The 15,512-nt window shown below is 33.6% G+C and overlaps 1 protein-coding gene across 2 annotated transcripts in view; it reads right to left on the bottom strand.

Moving 5' to 3' along the window:
• The window catches only part of LOC145678425 (alpha-1-inhibitor 3-like), a 2,648,409-nt gene that overhangs the window by 542,383 nt on the left and 2,090,514 nt on the right, over positions 1-15,512 (bottom strand). The window lies entirely within an intron of this gene.

Genomic DNA, 15,512 nt, shown 5'->3' with positions numbered 1-15,512 from the left:
AGGCAGAAGGACCTAGGCAGTCGGAAGGCAAAGAGTTGTTAAACAAGGTGAAATGGAAGTGCACAGTGGATAATACATAATTGCGAGTGATTTTTTTTTACGATTCAAACTGAGACATTCTGACAACCAAGCCACGACAAAATGTTAACAGTGGATTAAGCCAGGAATGGCGAATGATTGCACCATTCGCTATTGGTTTAGCCCAATTTTGTTTCACTGGCACGACATTGCAAAATGAGTCCCGTGAATACGGGAAAATAACATGTTAGCGTGAGTTCCAACGAAAACTGTGGAAACAGACCCTCAGAAAAATATTCGTGGAGTTGAAGGCGAATTAGGCATATATTATATCGTCGTTCGGCGGCTCCGTGCAATCGGTAAATAAAGGAAGTTAGACTCATTGGTGCCATATAAGCTGACACCAAGCAACAAGAATTGCCGTGAGCTTCCTCATAGCTAAGAAGTTAGCATTTTTGCTTTTCGCGTGCGAGACCAGGGTTTGATCCCAAGCGGGAGTTCATGTGGCTCGAATCTTACGTTAGGTTGTAGCCCCGCGTCTCATATAGCTTCGGTACTGAAAGGGACGCTAAATTTCAAAAATCAAATCAAGAGTCTCTGTCTGAAGGTATGTAGTTCTCTCAGTGTAAGGAATTAACGGGCTAATTTCTTAAATCAGATTGTCACTTCAGATGTAATGAACCTTCTATGTCAATCGTAAGCGGTCTGGATAATCGTCGAATCGTGATCAACGTCCAAGAACATTTAGTAGGGGAGCATATGTCATCCCGTGGGAGCTTTCGTCAAGATTAGACGAGAGGTTGAATTTTTGAATTAAAAGAGCCTTCTGATGAATAATTTCGATGGTGTCACTCGCTGGGGTGTGGCGTGTAGACATGGTGACGTCATCAAAATGGCTGACAACACGATTCAAGAAACAACCATTATCTCCGTTGTTTATGAACCGATTTTCTTTCTTCATAACTCATTTCAAAGGAATTTAAATTTCCTATAAAAACTATTATGTGAGTATTTCCTCTAAAACTAAAGGTATAGGAGTTATTTAATAATTTAATAAATTATTGAACAAATACTTATAAAATAAATAAAAATAACGCGGAAACCGTTAATTTTATATGCTTACATGTCAATTTTTATAGAAAATTTACTTATCTTTAAAATGAGCTATTAATGAAGAAAATCGGTCCATAAATAACGGAGATATATGTTAATTACGTCATCAAAATGGCGGTCACGAATAAAATTTTGCGTCTAAATATGTCAACTCGTGCCCGTTTCCGTGAAGATAAGATGAGAGGATGATTTTGTTTTATTTAGAGAAGCCTTCTGGTGAATAATTCTGATGATGTTACTCACTGGTGGTGTATGGTGTGTAGACATGATGACGTCTTCACAATGGCGGAAAATTCGATTCAAGAAACAAGAATTATCTCAGTTATTTATGGATATATTTTCTTTTTTCATAGTTCATTTTAAAAGAAATTACAGTCTCAGTAATACGTTATGTAAGTACTTCTCTAAAACTAAAGGTATAGAAGTTACTTAATAATTTGATGAATTACTGAAAACCTATTTATTAAATGTCTTACAATAAAAGGAAATCACATAAAAATACCTCAGATAACCAAATAGACAAATTCAAATGCAATGATAGTTAAATATACCTTTTCTTCGTTGTTTATCAGCCTACTCTTTCTTCTAAACATATTTGCAAGATAAAAGTTCCTATGAAAAGTTCCATACTATATTTTTTGAAAAATGAATAGTAATTTTGGAACAGGGATGGAACAATATTTGCTAAGTGAATATATATATATATATATATATATATATATATATATATATATATATATATAATTGTGTGTGTGTTGTACAAATAGAAAATGAAATATAATAAATTTTTAGAAAAAATCTAGTTCAAGTACAGGTATTACGTGATAATAAAAATAATTAATATAATGTATTATAATAATGTGATTGATTACTGCTTTGCACAGCTATCTATAAAAGTAACCAAGAAAGTTCTATCGCTTTTTTGTGGAGGTCTGTGTTCCATTGGCTCTCGCACCGTGAGTTGAATGAGAATGGAGGTAAGGCGAAGGTCAGTTGTTAATGTGGGTATATCCAACATACTATCTGGTTGTGGTAGCCCAGTTACACTGCGAACTTGCGTGAGGACAGAGTGAACATTGGACCTCCACAGATCATTATAAGGACGTGTATGCTGTATGAGTTCAAACTGGGGTCAAACACCCCTGCAGCGGAGCGGAAGATATGCCATGTCTTTGGTAAGGGTGTCGTGACTACGCGGACAGTGCAGTGGTGGTTTAACATTTCGGATAGGGTGTTGACATGTGATGAGAAGTGAGTCCTGTATGAAGCTCCTCGGTGCCATCATTGTTCGTTAGCATCCCGTGAACCTGTTCCAAAACAGACGAAACCAGCTCTGCACCAGAAGAAGATATCTCTTAGTTTTTGTGAATTGCTCTCGGCATCGTGCATTGGGTACTGCTAGCAGATGGTCAGAGTTCAATGCAACTGTGTACTGTCAGCAGTTGTGCCGTGTTCAAGAATAGCTCAAAACTCTGGAGCCTGCACTTTTGAATCGCAAAGGGGTCCTCCTGTTACAGGACAACGCTAAGTCCCACGTGGCTAAGATGACCCTGAATAGGGACATCATTCTACGGCTTGGATGGGAAACACTATTGCATCCGCTGTACTCTCACCACATTGCACCGTCTGATCATCACATGTTCCATTCCTTCGACAATCACTTTAGAGGATACTAGCTCAAATCCCTAGTAGAACTGCAAAATCCACTTGATACCTTCTTCGCTTCATGGACCACCAAGTTCTACCACGATAAAATCCATTGCCTTCCAGAACTTTGGCAGATGGTCGTGGATGCTGATGGGAATTATTTTTGATGTTCCATGTACGTCTTAAGTGGCACATCAATGTTCGAACATGGTGGGTGAAAAGCGACAGAACTTTCTTGGTTACCTTATACGTAGTGAGTCGCATTTGTTTCTTCAGCAAGAACACCAACTTTCACCAATTGAAGAATGCAATCTGGAGCGCATGTCATTTCACATGTAACTGTAATTTTTTGTCATTTTTTGCAGTCCATCCATGTTCAATTGGCGATGGAATTGTTTGTTGAGAATTACAGTCTTAATTCCAAACCATAAGTTAATGATTGACTCTCTTCATGGCAGGTATAAATTAACTCCTTGTTGGTGGCAACTTTTCACAGCTTGTCTGTTTATTGGAGAACATTTACCATCGAAAATACTGAAAATTGCAAATATTTGATTTTGATTGGTAGAGTTGGCAGATGATTTTTTTCTAATGCTATCATCACTTCATCAGGAATAAAATCTTGATTGCCTAGTGAAAAAAGGGCTGATAGTAAATCGTCTGATCCAGAAAAGAAAACTTTTCAATATGAAATATTTTCTTTTACTGACAAAATGCCCGTGCTGTTACACCCGGAAAGTTAATGAAATGCTGGAAGTGCAAAAGCTTTTAATACATTGAATATATCTCCAATAGAAATTATGTCTTTTGAATTAGGCAGAAAATATGACAGCACTGGACGTTCAGGATATTTTCGAATGCTAAGAACCAAAATATTTGTATATTGTGCATAATTAACAAACTAGTCACCCCTATCTTTCCGTTGGCAGAATGGAGAACTATCTTCGTATCTTACTACTCTTGGGTTCTATGTAAATGGTCCAATGAGCAATGCGGAGAAGAAACTTCTGAACGCCATGAAACTACAAAAGTTTTCTACTTCGACTTTGCACAATAAAGCGTTTTCTGGTCAAGGATTCTGTTGGTTCATCTTTTGTACCAACATGCGAAAGTATTTTTTGCATCGTGACAAATACTATGCTTATGCTGTCGGTGATTTTGTATTGAATAGGTATAGTTGTGTTACCTCTTTTTGCCTTGTAGTATTCTTTATTTAGTTTTCTTCATAAAGTTTCGAAAACAAGGTGAACCTCATAGTAGCTCTAGTACTTTGTTTCAATATTTTTCATGAATAGTTATGCCAGATCTTTGCACTTGTTGCCTTTACTTCTGCCAGATCTCCCTTTACTTATTTCAAGTGATTGAAGTTCTGGCATACACTATCTACAATTACAACTGAAAACGATCTTTTATCAGCCGAAGTTGCTTCCGAATAGAATTGATTTTGTTCTGAGACTCCTCTTTAGTGTGATAGATTTCAAAATCTCAACCAGATTACTTTTCCTGGAACATAAAATCATTGTATCATCATAGTTAAAATTTGATTACGGGACAGCTGACAAACCGTACATTCCAATCGTTTCATATAAGTCGATATCATGCTGTGAAGTGCTTATAACAGGTAGTCAGTGTTCTATCTGCCTTCAATTCTTTGATGCTGTCGGCAGTAGTGGTATGACGATCATATCGTAATAGCTCAGCAGGAGAGCTTTTTGTGAGCGTTGTTGGACAATGGGTATTGTCCCTGACTACACGCACGTGTACGTGTAGGAACAATGCCTGGAATTTAACACAGATGTTTGTATTTGTAATAAATTAAGTTAATTGAGATGACGGCTTTCTTTGTTCAAGAAAATCGTATGATTGTTTAGGAGAGCCCAGAGGTGCGTTGCTTTTTTCTATTGTATTCAAGAATCTTGTTTGACTTTGGATGGTTACGTGCAAATGAGAAAATAATTTAGGGAGCACAGGTGCGTATTATTTTTATTGAATCTTTACATGCCCGCACGTGCGTACGCAGGGCTTAAATGATTTGTTTATTGTATAAAGAAATGTTAAGTTATTGAGAAAGGTGAGTGACCGTGTACTTCTTACAATTTGATGTAATTCCGAGAATTTTATGTAAGTCCAAGAATTTTATGTAATTCCAAGAATTCAACAGGAAGTTTCCCGAAGATTGACGAAGATACACGAACAATGTTTTATAAAGATTATTTAGTTCGATACAGTGATGGAATAGTATTTGTACCGTTTTAAAGGAAAGTGTTTAACATTTGTTTACATAAAAGGAATATATTAATAAATGTTTTTCATTGGTAAAGTAAAATAACAATAAGCATTGAAAGTTTAGTACAGTTACGTGAAATAGCGTGGGAGTGTTTGAGAATTAATTTAAATTATATAAGTTGATAACATTATATATGGACGATAAACAATTATTCAAGAAGAATATATTGTGTAAATGTTTTGTAAATAAAGTAGACATGAATTGTATAAAGAAGTCAATATATGAGTGGAAAATAGAAGATATTTTGTTTCGCTTACAGTTACAGATATATTAACGAAATGGACACGAATATTTATTTTGGATGAAAACTTCATGAAGTCTCAAGTAAAGGATATTATGGAAAACCCAGATGAGGAAGAAAATATATTTTTCCAGGTATGCAAAATCAGATTGTCGGTTTGCTTACAAGAGAATCATTTATAAGACATACTTTAAATTACTGAAAAGTGATATGTTTTTGAAGGATTCTGTGGATATTCTTCTTGATAAACATAGAAGTGTTGAATAAAAACATTACATGTACACAAGAAAGTTTTGGTGTTCGTGAAAGAAAATGTGTTTTAACATTTAACGTTTGTAAATATATTTTAGAAGAAAAACAAACTTTAAAATTACAGAAGAAAACTTCTTTTTACAAAACTTAATATTAGGTGTTCGTATTATGAAATATTTAAAGAAGAAAAAATGTTGGAAATAGATGTTTAGTACTTATGTTCTTTTCCATTTTTATTTTCATATATTATTTGTTGTATAGTATTATTTCACATGTTTGTATTATATTAATTTCTCATTATAGTTTATTTCATTTTAAGAAATCACTTAAAGAATAGAAGAATTACTTGGAAAATATTGTTAGCTAAGTAAGACTGTTTTCACTTTAACATTTTGCTTTATGAGATTTACATATTTGAAGAAGTGTATAATTAAAATTTATTCACAACGAACTATTTATAAAATACATTAAATAAAGAGTTTTATATTTTGAATTATTTACAGGTTCACAACATAGATGTTTTACAGTGTTTCATGTAATGAAACGAAAGTATGAAGTTTTGCAATTCGAATTTTTAATTATTTGTTTGCAACATACATTTTTTAATTTTGAAATTACATTTTCAAATATTTAGTTTTATATAAATATGCTCACATTTTTCAATACTTTCAGAACATTTTTATCGGCTCAAAATCAAAGTTTTGAAAATAACATTTATATTTATTTATTCACTTTATCATAATTAAAAGACTGTATATTGAATTGCATTTAAAATATTTTGTGTAGTTTGTATAAGTAACACTGTTTTAGAAATTAAATACCAGTTTTTTCCGCTAGAGTGCACTAGTTGTAGAGAAAAGAAACACGGTCTTGATACTATGTCTCAGTTGTTGAGAATATTTTCTTGTTAGAAGACGTTCTCTTTTTGCTGCTAAGAAACGTGTTTATTAAGCAGTTTGTGTTATGTGCATTAGTAACAAGTATGAATTGCTCGTGCGATACATCAAGTATTGACATTAATCTTGTTAAATTAGCTTTTTTTAAGTGCATACCGAACAGAATTTTACTTTGTCCTCCATGTTGCTACAGTTTAAAAATAACAATATACATAGTTGCATTTTCAAAATTAAAGATGTGTTGGATTTGGAAGCTTTTAGTATTTTAATAGAACAAGATACATGCAAGAAAATTATGAAAATATATATGGAATTACATAATATCCATAGTAAGAAAGATCATATTCATACAAAATATAATTTTAATAAAGATTGTGAAAGCATTATATTTAATTTCCTACTGCCCGATTGTGATTTCCCAAGACAAATGTTTTTACATAAAGATTTTTTATATTGGGTTTCCACGAATGGAAATAAATAATTTCAACTTTTGTAGGACTCATGCACATTCGTTAAAAGTTTCTGCGCATGCGCAAACTTATTTATGTATAGATAGGAGCATTACTTAAATAGTATAGTATTTGTGAAGATGTGTAGTAGACGCATATTTCCTTCTGAGTATATTTCGCCAAGAGAAAAGGATATGGGACGCGAAAATCGTAAGAAAATTATTTTTCAACATTCATGGGATCCAGATATTCCTGAAGAACAAGATAAAATGAGAATAATATATCCTACGCAGGAAATAGATGAATCGTTTAGAAGATTTTATCGATACGACGATGAAATCCGTTTTGAAAAAGTGTATCCTACACATTGAAATTTTTGAATTGGACAATGTAAATTGTAACTGCGATCGTTTTAAAATAAGTGAGTTGTGTGCGAAAGAACTTTTCGAGAATTATAAACTGAGTGAACCTTTACTTTGTGAATCTTGCGCTTTACGAATTTCAGAGAAAAATTTACATAAATGTTTGTTAATATTAATAATACTTTGACACAAACTCTGTGGGAATTTCTAATTAAGAAGAAACCTCGTGACAGAGTGGTTGAATTTTACTTAGAGAAACACTTTAATTCTTTGGATAAGGATTATAGACGAAATAAAACGCTTTTAAATAGATTTAATTTATCATACATCATATCATAAATCACTTACATTTTCAGAGTGTCATTTTTTTCGATTTAGTGGAACTGTTTTTAAAGAAAGATACATATGTGTATGGAAAACAACCAGTGCACAGTGGTCCGAAACGCCGCAAAACCTGCGCAAAAATCCAAAATGTCAAGTACTGGAGTATGGAGTATGAGTAGCATACACGTTTAGTCCACACAATAGTGCATTCAGAAAAACAGCATTAAGTATTTTTAAATACGAATAAAACGAACATGTAGAGAAGTAAACTTTGTGTAATGTGCAATTAGAAGTTTGCTGTACAGGAACTGGAAGCAATACTACAGTACCACTCAGCGTCTCCGTTTGAGAACACAAGTGAACGAAAAGGGAAAACCCATGAAACAGAAACTGTAGGGAAGTAGCAATGAGAGGAAGTATATAACTGCTCTCCAGAAACGAACCTGGAGGAATAATGTCATATAAAATCTTAGCATATAAGTAGTAGGAGAAATGCACTGTAGTGGTGATAAATCATTGAATTATAAAAAAAAGTACCAAGAAGTACCAGTAAGATTCCTGCATGGGTGTGAAGGACAAATAGTATAGGTAGCATACATAACAAAAATTGTTGCACATGTTTGCACATTTTCAGACTAGTCACCTGTTAACATGGGTCAGTACATAAAACAATGCATAATTTGACCCATGCTATATCCGCATTATGTACTGTCTTGACACGTTTCGCTTTTCATTTGATCTTTATCAGAAGGAAGATAGGTGAATTACTAAACCGCACGTCGTTCACTGTACTTTCGAGGGAGAATGGTTTGAGAACAGTATGTATAGGACGTGCAACAGTGGAAATCGCAATCTAACGTAGATTTTCTTTTCAGGCCTAATTGCTTTGATATTGTACACATTAGTCTTTGTGATTATACCCAATGTGCTTGTTAAATTCAGAAAGTGATGTTTATTATCTGCTTTTTTCAAGAATAATGGCGTTTAGGCCTACCAGAAGAGACCTTTTTAACGTAATGCGGGAAAAGGCTGACAAACATCATTCTGAACAAAAAGGACACTTGGAAGAGTACATTATAGGAAAGCTGGGAATTCAGGATAATGCAGAAAAGTGCAAGGAGATAAAGACAGCTATCAAATTGTTCTGCACCAAGATTTTCCAGCGACTAGATAGTTGTTCCAGAATGGTTGATAGGTTTCTTGAAGGATATTCTGATTGGCTTAATGCACCTGCAAAGTTACCATTTCTGGAGCTGGCAACTGAAGCTGAAGAAAGTGCAACTACGTCTGGCAGGGGGAGACCTGTTAAATGGTTTCAAGAAAGTAGTGAATCGGTTAAGAGGAGGAAAACCGTTGAACTTCGTGAGTCGTATGGTTCTGACGTTCTGTCTTATGCAACACAAATGAAACTCCGTAAAGAAGGAAAGGTCACAGCATCAAACCTGGTGAAAGAAATAACACTATCATCGCCAACTAGACCGAAGAAAATAAAAGAGGCTTGGGAGACTGCTACGACTGATCAGCGAATGGTATCGTATACCCCAGATGAAGCCTTGTCACTAATAGTAGAAGCAAAGCTCACCAAACACCAATACAGCTTACTACGGACCCAAGCTAAGGCGAAAGCTGCTGACCTGTATCCAACCTACCACCAAGTTCTCGAACAAAAAAAAAGAATGCTATCCTCCGTCTATCTCTGCAACTGACATTCCAATTGAAGTCAGTCTTCAAGATCTTTTTGATCACACAGCTAACCGACTTTTGCAAGTTCAGATGGCTGTTATCACTCAGATGGAAGAGAGTGAAGTAAGAAATCTCACCCTTTTCTCTAAATGGGGTTTCGATGGTAGTAGTGGGCAGTCTGCGTACAAGCAGAAAGGTGTTGAAGGGACTATAATTAACATTGATATATTTGTTACATCTCTTGTTCCGTTGCAGTTATATGCTAAGTCATCAAACGCAAAGCAGAAAACAATCATTTGGCAAAATCCCAGGCCACCATCTGTACGCTTCTGAAGACCTCTGCGGCTTAAGTTTCTTAAAGAAACTCCTCAAATATGCAACAAAGAAAAGGAGTACATCAAACAGCAAATTTCATCCCTCAAATCAACGGATGTGACGTGTGCAGATAGACATATTTCTGTTACTCATCATTTGGTATTAACAATGGTTGATGGCAAAGTATGTAACGCTTTAACGGACACATCATCATCTCCGAGATGTTACATTTGTGGTGCTCTCCCGAAGGAGATGAATGACATGACTAAGGTACGGAAGAGACATGCTAATCCATTGCACTTCCAATTTGGGCTATCAACACTTCATGCATGGATTCGGTTCTTTGAATGTCTTCTGCATGTCCGTTATCGCCTTGACATAAAGAAATGGCAGATCCGTGGCCAGGAAAATATCAACAAGGTTGCACAAAGAAAGAAGGACATCCAAGAGCGGTTTAAACAACAAACACGCTTATTGGTAGACATACCTAAACGTGGCGGAAGTGGGACTACTAACGACGGAAACACAGGACGTAGATTCTTTGCTGATCCAAAACTGTCTGCAGAAATAACCGGCATGGATGAAGTTCTAATTCATCGCTTTTCTTCCATCTTGCTTGCCATGTCCAGTGGTTATGACAAACGTGTCATCATTTCACAATTATGCAAAAGAAACTGCAGAAAGATTTGTCAACCTTTATCCATGGTCTTCATGCCAATATCTGTTCACAAGATTCTTATCCATGGCCCCGATGTTATCATATATGCTCTACTGCCAATTGGGCAGTTATCAGAGGACGCTCAGGAAGCTCGACACAAAGATGTCACAAGCTTCAGAAAACACCATACCAGAAAGACATCAAGAACGGAAGGAAATGTGGACCTCTTTCATCGGTTGCTTTTAGCATCTGATCCTGTTATTTCCACTCTTCGGAAGCTACCCCATCAGAAGCTTGCTACACTTTCTTCTTATGTTCTTCAGCTACTAATTTCACCTACACAGCAGAAAAGTACAGATGCATGTAGTTCCAGTTCTGTGGACGTAATGGATACACACCTCTGCAGAGAGTTCTCATAGTAGTGAGAGTGATTAAGGTAAAGTAAGTAGGTCCAAACTTCTTACATACATATATATCTATTTATTTTTTTCTATTCATTTCGCCTATATAGAACCACGTGCCCCGTACCTCCCCCATGGCTACGGACCTAGTTCTCGGACATAATTTACGATTTTTCGTTGGGTTTATGTTATAGTACCATGTTTTCCACATAGAAAGAACATATATCATGATTTGAATTTCGCTCACACAACCATGCCTTTCGGACCACTGTGCAGTGTGTGTATACTTCTTTTTCTGTGAATGAACAGTGCCTGTTGGAATGTAATTCAAGATGCAATCCAGAACATAAACTTTTGTTATGGATGTTTTGAAAATAGTCGTATTTTAGATGAACATGAATGTATTACTTTAGACTATGAAATGTTATGCTATAACGCATGGCGTGCAATGGTACGACCAGATACATTTGATGAACTGTATTAAATATTTTCATCATATCACGATACTGAAATAGATGATTGGACTTTTACTTATGCATTATATAATATTCTATTAAACAAAAATTATTACGATTTAATCACCGAGCTTTTCTTAGAAAACGATTGAGTTTATAATTTTTAATTTGTTTGTTGTGTTAGTGAAACATGTACAATTCAAAGATCGAAAAACTTAAGTTAAATTTACAAATTGTAAATACAGTAAATTTTATATTGTAGAATATTTGTTACAAATTTAGACATAGAAAATTTTCATTATGATAAAATTGCTTACATTTACATGAATTCAAAATTAAACTAGAATATAACATTCCATATCTCTTCATATTATATAGTTTGTATCAATTGTATTCATGATATATGTAATCACTTTTAAATTATCTGAAAAAAATATATAAATAAAATATTATTTGGTTATAAGTATTTTTGTTATTTTTATTTCTTAAAAAATGGGTTTTCCCTTTGCTTCTTTAAAATCATTTAGTTTCTAATCTCGTACGCAGACGCATTTAGTTCGTAATCTCGCACCCAGATGTTTTAGTTTGTAATCTTGCACGAAATCGCATTTAGTTTGTAAACTTACAACCAGACGACTTAGAATTGTATTTATAACAAGATGAATTTGTAATTATTATATGTTGTAACTCAAACGGTAATCAAATACTAATTTCACGAAATAAGAGTTTTCCAACACATATAACAAAAGTATATTAACATAAACGAAAAATATCAGGAAGAAAAAAATATACATGGTTCAGATAGGCATACAGAAAAAAACTTATGAAATTAGAGTTTGTGCAACAATTATTTAATGGATCACACTCTGAGTGTTCTGTTAAGAAAATAGCATAGCAATAAAATATCAGATGGGTAGCACAAAAATAAATAGAAAGGGTTAGTTTATTACTTTAGTTTAAAACAGAAAATTCAATGCAGAAATAAAAGACATAAAAGAAACATTTTAAGGATTAGTAGCAAAGAAATAACAGAACAAAAAATAAAAGAAAATAGAACCAGGATACTTAAAATATAAAGAGCAAGGAATTTATCACTCAAGAAAATTATGTGCACGGTTAAAAATACCATTTTAATGTAAATGTATGTTTTTATTGTTAAAAGATATTCATATCAATTTTATTGTGTATACTAAAAATTTTTGATTGTTTTAAATGTTAATGCATAATTTATTTATTTTTCATTTGTAACGTTATTTTTTCATTAAGTAACATTTAATGATATTTTATTTTTCTACTTAAATACTTTTCATAGTCATTTATGTTTTATGAAAATTAACATGTTGCATTTAATTACTAATTCAGTTATAACAGAACACTATGATTTTGACGTCTCCTTTCCCATCTTTTACATATCGTTTGTTACACAAACTCTGCGTATTTATTCTTTCATGTTATTTCTAATAACACTCCGTGTTAAAAAATGTTAATTGTTTAATGGCTCGCTTTCATCGGAAGCTCGTTAATTTTAGTTGGCACGCTTCCTGCTGAATTTGATCTCATTTATATTTTCCTTTCTTGCAGAAACTGCTTATGTCTTCTATTGTTCGTTACACAAACTTGTTAAGAGTGTTGGGTTATACAATGTGAATAAAATTATACAATGTGAACTTACAAAAATCGTGTTATTTCTAATAATATTCTGTGTTAAAAATGTTTCGAAAATGTTAAAAATTGCGAAAGAACAAATAATTGTTACACAAAATCCTAAGAGCAAATTATATTTGGGAACTTGTAAATAAATCGCCTCCATAGGAATTTTAGTTGAATCGTTTGCATAGCAAACTCGAATCATTTCTCTTAATTATTCATTCAGTTCTTCAAGAACTTCATTGTCAAAATTCGATTGTCAACTTTTCAAAAATTTGTTCGTTCAAGAACAAGTTTTGCAGTATACTAGTGTGTGTGTGTGTTAGATAACAATTTGTTTAGTTAAACAGACCTATATCATATAATTTTTCTCTCATAATAAATGAATACAGAAAGTAAACAACATACCTGAGTAAAGTTTGAAAAGATAATGGTAGAAAAAAGAAATTATTTATCACTTCACAACCTTTAACATCGACTTTCCAAAGGAAACGTGAGAGTAAATAAGCAAAATTTATGTAGGAAACGAAAGAATTAAAAATAAAATATTTGAAAAAGAATTCTAAATTTAAAGAAGTCTTAAAAATACTGTGAGGGCAGAACAAAGTAAAACCGCCTTCAATAAAATTTTAAGATAAAAGGAAGGCAAAACAAACGAATTCTAAGATAAAAGGAATTTTAAGACAGTGTTCGAAATAATTAAATTATTTATCAATTCACAAACAAGATTTGTGTTGGTGTGAAAGAAAAAACTTTAAAAAAGAATTTCCTGTCGGCACAAATGAAAGGAAGGGTAAAATGAAAGGAGAAGAATTTAAAATCATGCTGATGCAATGGGAGATGTATTCAAAGTCATGCCGATGCAATGGAAGAGGTATTCAAAGTCATGCCGATGGAATAAAAGATTAAATCAAAGTTATACCGACTGAGTGGGAGAGGAATACCGAGTCATGCCGCTGCAGTGGAAGAGGAATTCAAATTCATGCCGGTGCAGTGGGAAAGGAATACAAAATCATGCCGCTGCAGTAAAAATTATAAGTGGAGAAGGAAAACCGCACATAGGTAACATTCATCTTGACATCAATAATAAGAATACTAAGATACTATGTTGAAAGCATCATAGGGATTAAAGAAAATCGAACAAAAAATGTTCTAATCTTAATAATTGATAGAATTTTATTAGTAGCGCGGAAGTTATCATTTTAATTTATCAACATTTATTGCGCCTTCCCCTAAACATTTATATCAGCGAGAAAAAAGAAGTCACATTTTATGACTCCCTAAAGTATTTACATCAGCGGAAAAAACAAAGAAGTCAGATTTTATGATTTGTTATACATCTTAATATAAACACCAGTATACATATTATTTGCATGCCGGAAAATTTTATCGTTTACTAAGTGTTAGCCAGTACATATGTTTACCAGAGCACATATATCATATAGTTTATATGTAACGGATAAAAATGGAGTAAAATACGTTTGGCGGGATGTTTGCTATTTGGTACCCATCATATGTGTATAGATTGCAGATATTTCCTATACTTAAATACAAAGTATAAAACGTACAAATATATGTATGGTGCAAGAAATGAACCGTTAAGGGTCATACAAAGTGCTAGTGTGTATACATGCAATGAAATAATAATAGATGTTTAGCAAAAATATGAGCCGACAGGCCTCATTCGAAGTGCTACCAGACCACTGCACACATTTCCTATATGTTAATACTAATAAGGTACAAAACCTACAAATATATGATTGGTAGCAAAATATAAACTAGGAAGCCTAATACAAAGTGATAGCTAACCACTGCGTATGTTTCACGTACAATATTACATACAATACATCAATTGCGGATATTTACTAATTTATACGGTACATATGCCAAGCCATGCGACTGTGTGCTATGCTTTATTACGTACAACCTCTCAAAGGTCGGACATTTTCACATTCATATCAATAATAAGTGCTAACTGATAAATATGCCGTCCACTGCGTCTGTTTGATATATACAACGCATAAAACACGTACTAGTATACAATGTCGGAAAATTCTCAGGATTACTAATTGCTGGCCGGGCACTGTGTATACGTACAATGGTCTACTATAATATGCATGATGCTAATACTAAGTTTAAATCATTATATATACCGCACATATCTCCTATACTTTATTATATACTAATATAAACCGTTCATGCCAATACTAACTGATATTCTGTATGTTTGCTTTGCATTATGTATATCTTCTATATTTCAATACGTACCATATATAAAAATCGGCTTAATATGTGTCAATACTAAATGGTAGCCATCAGTCATGCCAGCCACTGCACGCCAATGCTTATATTATGCATGGTCGCCATGTTTTATTTTTAACATTACACCTAGTGTATATTATGGACGCTATTGTTTTCTTGTGTAGTACGTTTATTGGTCATCCATAGGAACTAGTGTATGCTGTGTATAACATACCATGTCTTGCCGTTGCCATCCATCGCGTTTACATTATTGCATATAGATACACATTGGGTAGTAAACGCGATGGATGGCAACGGCAAGGCATGGTATGTTATACACAGCATAGCATTTTTTTACGTTGTCATTTAATGCCTTTATTACCCACTAATCATCCCCTATGTTTCCATAAGCAAAATTGGATACTGTAAGCAAGATAACGTCAATTGTCATTGATAATGTATCATTTATGCAGGAAAGTTGGCAATATTAAACGTCATCTGTTTACCACTCCACGCACCAGCA

This window comes from Thermobia domestica, chromosome 2, assembly GCF_964235325.1.
Source record: "Thermobia domestica chromosome 2, izTheDome1.hap1.1, whole genome shotgun sequence".
Lineage (NCBI taxonomy): Eukaryota > Metazoa > Arthropoda > Insecta > Zygentoma > Lepismatidae > Thermobia > Thermobia domestica.
Note: the sequence above shows the minus strand (reverse complement) of the source record. Positions and strands in the feature narration are given on the sequence as shown.